Genomic DNA, 9372 nt, shown 5'->3' on the forward strand with positions numbered 1-9372 from the left:
AAAAAAAAAACTGTAACAAATCTTTATAATTTAAATAGAAATTATAAAATCTATTCAAAACTTACCTTCCTCAACAATTTAATGACGTAATATGGCTTTATGTAAAATGACAGCTAACAGAGGGTTGCAATTATATTTTTGCGTGACATTGCACGCAAATATACATTGGTTTTGGTCTGACATATTTTACAGCCATTGCAAATAATTTTCTGCGTGTGTTTGTTGTTGAGCCGGTGCACCAAGAGGAAATATATACAATTCTTGCACCATGCAAGGGTTTTGCAAGAGCAAGAGAATACCCCAAATGTAATAGCAAAGTACTTGCTGAGTTCAGCGCTGAATATCGCTTACACTCTGCGGTACCGAAAATAGATCAGCACTGAAAGAAACCACACGCTGAGGTGGATTTTGGAGTTCCACTCTGCAGGCCCCCTAATAAACAGTAAGTAGTTGGTCTCAGAAGAAAATAAAAGAAGTAAGGAAGGGTAATATATAACAGAAGATCTCGCATTTCATAAGGAGGAGAAAAACTAAGTTAAAATTTTGTCAAACAATAGGCATTATTCGAAAAACTCGAATGGATTGCAATCAAATTGGGTATTCTAATAACTTATGTACCATATAATGGGTTTGTCAGGAAAGTAATAGGGCTGATTTTATAGAGGGCGTTCCTGGCTAACGAACGAGCGGCTGGTCAGTCAGTCTCTGAGCATCTGGAGAGTCAGGACAAACATTTTCGCGCGACATGTTTTTGTGAGTAGCGCAAGCCGAAAATGCAGCGTTCGTTAGAGCAGAGGTACGCAAGTGCCAAGAAAATCTGAACAAGTGTGAAAGTGACCCCCAATTTTTGAGCAACGTAATCACATATGACGAATCATGCATCTTTGAATATTATCCCGAAAATCCAAAGTGAACCCGATGCTTATTGTCGTTTTTGACATCAAAGGCATCGTCCACCATGAATTTGTTTGACCTGAACAAACCGTCAACGACAAGTGTTACGCGGATGTTTTTATAACTGAAATAAGGGTCAATGGGGTCCGACAATGTATCGCAGCCGATTGAAAGTTGTACCATGATAACGTAACGGCGCACACCGCGAAATCAAGGCCGATCTCACAACGCTTCCGAAGCCGCGCTACAGCCCAGATCTGGCTCCCCGGACTTATTTTTGATTCCTTTCCTGAAAAGGCCGATGAAAGCCAAGCATTTTGAGACGACAGAAGGCATCTAAGCAGCATGCACCTCTGCTCTCAAGGCTATTCCAGAAAATCCCTTCCGTGACGCACAGTGCTTGGAAATCGCGCTGGCAGCGCTGAATCTACGCAAGAGGAGTCTAATTAGAAAATTTTTACAGAATTGTAACGACTGATTCAAACAATTTTTTTTAAATCGACTCTGCTCTACTACTTCCCAGACAAACCCTGTATTATAGGTCGTAGAATTATTTTGTTGCAACATAACAATTTGCTTTATATCCGGAGTATTGAAATTAAGATCCACAAATTAAGTCAAACGAGATATATGTAATATAAATTCAATAGGGTGATATATACATATAGATATATATACATATTATCCGGTATTGCTGGTTCACTTAATTTTGCTAAGACTATTCTGCCTATTGTGCTAAGGGGGCTAAGGGACAGCTTTACATACTCTTTAAAATATTTAATTCGGTTCCATTAAGGCTATACAGAAAAAATGTGTTCAGAAATTAACGAGAAATTTAAAATTTCGCGGGCTTATAGGGACTAATTTTAAAAATTTTTGTCTTTGGTCGATATATACATATATATGCCACTGAAGTACCATGAAATTTACAGTTGAATTCATTGCGTAATTTGCACTTTGCAACATATAACTCAAGCACAAATAGAGATATTGGAATAAAATATTGCATAAATTGTCCCGTCCGTCTGCCTTTCTGCGCAAGCGATAATCAATAACCAAATTCGCTCAATATAAATCTTATAAGAACCCCTGCCGACAGTGTGAAAATGATTAAAAGAAGTCATCTCAGTCCCCATGTACCATAATACTGATAAAAACTACTAAAAGCGCTATTCATTAATAACTAAATACGCCAGAGACATTAAAAAAAGGTTTAATGGGAGCCGGTTTGCGGCTATATATATTCTGGCCTAGGGAAACACTAAGTGTTGCCAGGTGCAATCTGACATTTCCATTGGAAAGTTTGACATTTTTTAGCATAACATCACCAGAACGTTTTGTCATTTAATCGTGAATTGTTTTATTTACAGGGAATTAAAAAATTCATCTCGGCCAAAAAATGGAATTAACTCGTGAACATTTTCGTGCGATCATTTTTCACAACTTTCGACGTGGATTATCACGACAAGAGTGCATCGATGAACTAAAATCTTTGTATGGCTATGAAGCACCATCCTATAGCACTGTGAAAAACTGCTACAACGAATTTAATCGTGGCCGACGCTCGCTCAAAGACGAATTCCGTGAAGGTCGTCCAAAACAGTCGTTGTGCCAGAAAACATCGATGCCGTCCGTGAACTGATAATGCAAGACCATCTTGTAACATACCTTCAGATAGAGGCATGCCTATGCATTTCCCACCAGCAAACATTCGATTGCATGAACACCTGGCCGTAAAAAAGGTTTGTTCTCGTTGGATCCCGCACAATTTGACAATCGCTCAAAAAAGGCTCGTGTGGATTGGTGTAAAGAAATGCTGAAAAAATAATCGATCGCAAAGTGCTCGAAACAAAACAGCAATCGACAAAAAAATAAAATAAAAAAAATAAAAAAAAAACATTTTCGTTGATAAATATTCCTATTTACATTATTAGGCCAGAAATATATATAGCAGCCTTCGTACAAGTAAGGTGATTTCGGATTTTCTACCCGACTTTAAACCATGTGATATGTTTTAGTACAAAATTAGCCTACACTTGAAAACAAATTCTCCAAATTTCATCATATAAATTGCAATAGTATAAAATGTACGATTACACACGACCTTATCCCTATCCTTTCTTGACTTTCATCATATGTTTTTATGTGGTTCAAGTGAAGTCGTCCACGAATGTAATAAAAACTTCTGAATTTATTGTCGTGAATACGATTCGTGGGCGGCTGTTTTTTTCTGATTCATTTCATATTGGCTAGATATTGGTCAGCAGAGAGAACAAAGTCATGATTTCATTTTTCAATCCTAAATGAACTTTTACTAATTTGCTGTTAAAGAGCGTCGGAAATTATGTTTCTTAGAAAACATTCCTTTTTGTCTTTTGCTGTCAGAATATCAGCAAGGAACGCAGATTTTTGATTGCTTGTAACGACGTAACTGCACAAGGCAAATTGTGTGATGAAATTAGCTTTTAATATCTTAATATTCCAAGAATATACATCACATAATGAAGACGACCATCATCCTTAATCATCATTCATTAATATTGTTGTGTTTTTATATTTCTTCTAAGTTCAGTTATTTTAAATTCACTTCATCCATAGATCACAGCTGTGATAATTCCATAACGAATACCTTGCTTTACACCGCTTTAGAAAAGAAAAGGTTTAATAGAAAACACACTGATATTATACCCTTATTGTCTAAAATTTCAAAGTTGTTTAGCCGATCAAGCTCGTCTCAGTTTGCATCTACAGTTTACCTTTAATTTTAAAATAAGTTAGGCACAATTCCGTTTCGCCAGTGTTTATTATTTACTTCCACACCGAGTTAGAAAACAACTCTGCCTTTTCCATGCTAAAAGTGAAACAATTACGCCAAACGTGGAACTCAAACAACAAAATAAACACAATTTCGCTTCGAAAACAAAACTACGCATCTTTATTTCTACAGTGCAATTTGTAATGTAATGTAAGTAACTATGTAGGTTGGTACGTAGGAATAATATTCATATGTTGCTGTATGTCATTGATGGGCGCACAGACATCGAAAACCGCTGGCGGATAAAAACAAAATTGCAATTTCAAAATTTTCATTCGAAGAAAGCTATTCACATATGTATGTACATTACGGTGTTCGTTATTTTCCAAGTTGATTCTTTTTTCAAACGGCCTCTGAAATTTTAGTTTTGCACTAAAAAGCGATATTACGTAAATAACCTTTTTATTTTTTATTTAACTCGGATCTAAGTCATACTACTTTTCCCATATATTTTATATGGGATTTTTTGATATTTTGTAATAAGTCTTTTGCATCCAAAGCAAATAAATTTACTGGATTAAAAAAGTAATACTCGAGTACAAATTGTGTGCCCTACCAAAATTGTCTAATTTCCATACGTATAAATGCATTCTTCCAAAAATTTTGCGCAGTTAATTTTGCCTCAAATTTAGTACACTACGTCGTATGAGCAACATAGAGTGTATACTTAAGGGGCTATACCAGTGTAACGCATGAACAATTTGGCGATTTTCGTGAATTTTTTTAAGAGAAAGTATGCAATTGAATATTTTGAACTTCTTTGAACGCAATAAGGTATATCTTCCGCTATATTAAAAAAACTTTTTTTTTACAAAAATGCTGAAAAAAAGTGCCTCAACTGCTGACATGATTCCCTCCGAATGAGTAGCTGAAACAAAAAAATTCAAGAAGTTTATGAAACTTAAAAATATTTTCTATATAACGACCTACAATCTTTAAAAAAATTCAAAAATTATCAAAATGGCGTAACTTTTATTTTTTTTTAGGTAAAAAATGGTAGTTTTATTAATGCCAAATTGACAATTTTCAACCAATCAAAAATATCGTAGGTCATTGCATAGAAAATATATTCAACAATACTCGGTTTTAATTTAAAAGTGTCACACTGGTATAGCACTTTAAATTGTTTGTATAAATGCTCAGTTATTTGACGTATTACTGTGCCTGTAACTTTTAAAATAATGATTTTTGATTTATGTTTATGCTTCATGCATGGGAAAAGAAACTGTATGGTAAGGTTAAGGAGTACTTTAAATTGGTAATAAGGAGCTTGTTTGTATTGGATCGTTGTTTTAAGAACAAAAATTGAAACTTCAGGTGGCGTTCGCCAAAAAACAACCAATTTGGAAAATAACTGACACCCTAATGTGTATATGTGTACATATTTGCATACGTTACATTGCAATAGAGCGAAGGGTAATTGGCAATCATCATTTCATCACGGCTCGAAACTTCGAATGACTAAATTGAAATTGCATGGTCTATTGCAATTATGGATGGCTGCATAGGTGAAATAAATTCTATTGATGACTGCTAAGACGTGACGGTTTATAAATATCATTGAGAAGTCTTTAAAATGTTAAATGCATTTGTGATATATAGAGAGCTACGAGTATGTGACATGAGTGCGAGATTGTCTTTTAAATTACAACTTGGTGTTATTGGTAGATGCAATCATATTTACCGAATTAGTGTATATGTATATGGTGATCACATGTTTTATATTATAACTAAAAACGATGGAAAATGGGGATAAACTCTGATTCTAGAAATATATATATGTATATATAAAGCCAGTTAAGAATGGCAAGGTAGAAATTTTTTGTAGTAGGTTCATACGAATGGAAATTACGCCAAAATATTTTACAGACGTTTTGTTTAGGGTTATAAACGGTTTAACACCCTCCCTGACAAGCTCATCGACTTTGTAGTTTCCGGCGATTTTTTTTTATACCAGACACCCTTACAAGTGTAATATAGAAGAACCTCGCGAACGAGCTCATGCATTCCCTGACCTGTTGTTGTTGTTATTGTAGCGTCACAATTCGGGTCCATTTCGGTCACGAAAAGCCCCTAAAGAAGTTGCTTGTATTTATTAAGCCTAATTTGCTTAATGTGTATTGTCAGAAGCTGTTCATTTGACCAGCGGTATTCTTCAATTTGGGGATCACTGCGAATTAGTCTTGACATTGATCTACTCAATACATCAAATTTCATTGACTTAAGTTTCTGTGCTCTACGGAGACTTCAGCGCATGCGTTTGCTAACAGTTTTTATACTCTCGCAACAAAGTTGCTAAGGAGAGCATTATAGTTTTGTTCACATAACGGTTGTTTGTAAGTCCTAAAACTAAAAGAGTCAGATATAGGGTTATATATACCAAAGTGATCAGAGTGACGAGTAGAGTTGGAATCCGGATGTCTGTCTGTCCGTCCGTCCGTACAAGCTGTAACTTGAGTAAAAATTGAGATATCATGATGAAACTTGGTACACGTATTTCTTGGCTCCATAAGAAAGTTAAGTTCGAAGATGGGCAAAATCGGCCCACTGCCACGCCCACAAAATGGCGAAACCCGAAAACCTATAAAGTGTCATAACTAAGCCATATATAAAGATATTAAAGTGAAATTTGGCACAAAGGATCGCATTAGGGAGGGGCAAATGGGCGTGGCCCCGCCCCATACTAAGTTTTTTGTACATATCTCGGAAACTACTATAGCTATGTCAACCAAACTCTATAGAGTCGTTTTCTTCAGACATTTCCATATACAGTTCAAAAATGGAAGAAATCGGATAATAACCACGCCCACCTCCCATACAAAGGTTATGTTGAAAACCACTAAAAGTGCGTTAACCGACTAACAAAAAAACGTCAGAAACACTAAATTTTACGGAAGAAATTGCAGAAGGAAGCTGCACCCAGGCTTTTTTTTTTTAAATTGAAAATGGGCGTGGCCTCGCCCACTTATGGACCAAAAACCATATCTCCGGAACTACTGAATCGATTTCAATGAAATTCGGTATATAATATCTATTCGGTATATTAACACCCTGATGACATGTACGAAATATGGGTGAAATCGGTTCACAACCACGCCTTCTTCCAATATAACGCTATTTTGAATTCCATCTGATGCCTTCTCTGTATAATACGAGTATAAACATTAGGAACCAATGATGATAGCGGAATAAAACTTTACACAAATACGGTTCTGAATCTAATGTTCTGCACCATCATTTTGCAGAATCTAAGCTTATTCTCATAACTTTCATTAACTACTGTGTAGCTACAAATCTTAGATTAATTTCTAGTGTTATGCAAGCAAATACCAGTTTCTTCTCGTTTTGTCTTAAAAACGCTTAGGTAAGCAGAAAAGTTTGTATGCTTTCTCATGGCGACCTAAAAAAATAACCTTTTCTCCCTTTCGTCTTATTTTCATGACTTTTTCCATTTATTTTTATAATTTCATCCGCCCAATTAAATAAATTACAAAGGCTTCGCCGCCAGCGATTCAGCGAAAAAGATGTGAAAATCGATTTAGCAAAATGAAACGGTTAATAAACAGTAAAACCCAAATGAGTATAAGAATGTACGTGTAAAACTTGTTCACCGCCCCTTTGATATAGTGGAAAAATTTGGCTTTGCCATAATAAAATAAATCCGCTTAATTTGCACTGTTGACCACTGACCCGAGGTTTTCTCAGAATTTGAAGAGATGCACTGAATTCCACAAATTATTAATGAAAAGTATCATATCCAGTTACGCTGTTGTCTTTTTTTGACTGCCAATTCGCTTTAAGCGCCAGTTTAAATTTAATTCGGTATGCCTTTTATGAACTTGCGTATACTTTTTTCCTTATTCCAAGGGATACCAAGCTCAATCGAAATTACTGTGAATTTAACGATTACTGAAAGGAAATTAGTGAAACTTGCTTGGTTGATGTGAACTGCTACTGCTTTTGTCTTCTTACTATCCAGCCCCAATATCTTTAGAAATTTTCTTGTGACTGTGAGAGTGTAAAATTTTGTGCAGAAGTTTTTTAGACATGCTATTTTCATGCGGAAATAATGCTAACAATTTAATGTAATGGAAAAGAGTTAAGTTTAATTATATAGATAAGGGTTTGGCATTATGTTTTGAAGTTCATTTTGGGCAAGTGACCTCCCCGGCAGGTTTGAACAAATTTCATTCAAGAGGCCCGGTGGTTTTCACTTTCCCAAAAGTTTCCTTGCTTCCTTGGCTGTATGGCAATCCCTTTGAGTCCGAATAAGTCATTAGTCTTGGCTCCACAGCATTCCAAATTGACTGTAACGCTATGGTAGGCATCAATTTTGAAGAAATATTCAACAATGACTTCCTCTGCTCATAGAGCACACCAGACAATAACTTTTTAAGTATCAAAAGCACTTGAAATACGAAATTTTTTTTTTTTTAACGTATCCACTCTATAAAAGTAAGCGTCACCATTGAAAAAAGGATCTTATGAAAATTGGGATCGGTGGCCATCTCGTTTTGAGATCACTTAACGAACGAGTGACGCGCCAGATAGTCGATCGCTTTATAATACTTGCATGAGTAGGATTTTGTTAGCCCGTAAACCATGGCCTTTCCGTAAAATCTTCAAATTGTTGCACACGTTAGCCGATATGCTCATTCGGGTATTTTTCTCTACGTATCTCCGTAATGCATTGGAGTTAAAATGGTGCGAAATCGAAAGATGTTTACTCTGCTCAGAGATTATGTTAACTGAATACTGGACGGAGCCGGCAAACGTTATTCCAGCGTAGTTCTGTTCCTTATGAAATGACAAACTAAACTGGATATAAATCAAGTACAGCTGTCAAAAAAACCAACTCTGCAGTAATAATTGTTTCATTGAATACCATATGTCTAAAATCTCGTTATTTCACCGACTTTTATCTGTGTGAGAATATAAAGTTTTGTCAACAAAATAAGGATTTTTCCACAAGGACGCTACAAAAGCTGGCCAATATGGGCAGGAAACCACGCACAATTTTTACCGTTCTTTTGATATTTCTCTTCAGTGAAGTTTGCCATTTCATCATGGAAATATATACGATATAAATTTTACACTTGAAAGTAAAGTAACGATTGTTTATATCATAGTAACGTTTATCGATAATAAATACTCTGAGTATGAGCATAAACAATCGTAGTATTCGTAAATAAGGCAATGCGAATGAAGGTTTGAAAGCATGAATGAAATTTCAAAACAACTGAATGCTATTCAAGTGAGTGAGAGAGCAAGTGAAAACGAGCAAGAGAGAGTCAACTCATTTCGGATTTGTCTCAATGAATATGTTGCTAACCATGAAATGCTACTCAAAAGCAACATGAATGAGCTGTTGCAATTGAGATATGACGTCATAGTGAAAAGCACATGTCAACAGAGAAGAAATGCTATAAAAAATATTTAAGGAGATTCATTCTACAATATACATATGTACATGTTTAGAATGGCTGGCCAACTGCATACGAGATGTGTTCAAGAACTGCCGGGAATTTTCGTTTTCCGAAAAAAAAAAAATGAATTTATCGGTATTAATGTTATTCAAAATAAATAGTATAAATATACATATAATATAAATAAAATAACTAAAATAAATATGATGTACTTATGCCATGGCTTCTTCCAATCGT

Source organism: Bactrocera tryoni, chromosome 5 (assembly GCF_016617805.1).
Source record: "Bactrocera tryoni isolate S06 chromosome 5, CSIRO_BtryS06_freeze2, whole genome shotgun sequence".
Lineage (NCBI taxonomy): Eukaryota > Metazoa > Arthropoda > Insecta > Diptera > Tephritidae > Bactrocera > Bactrocera tryoni.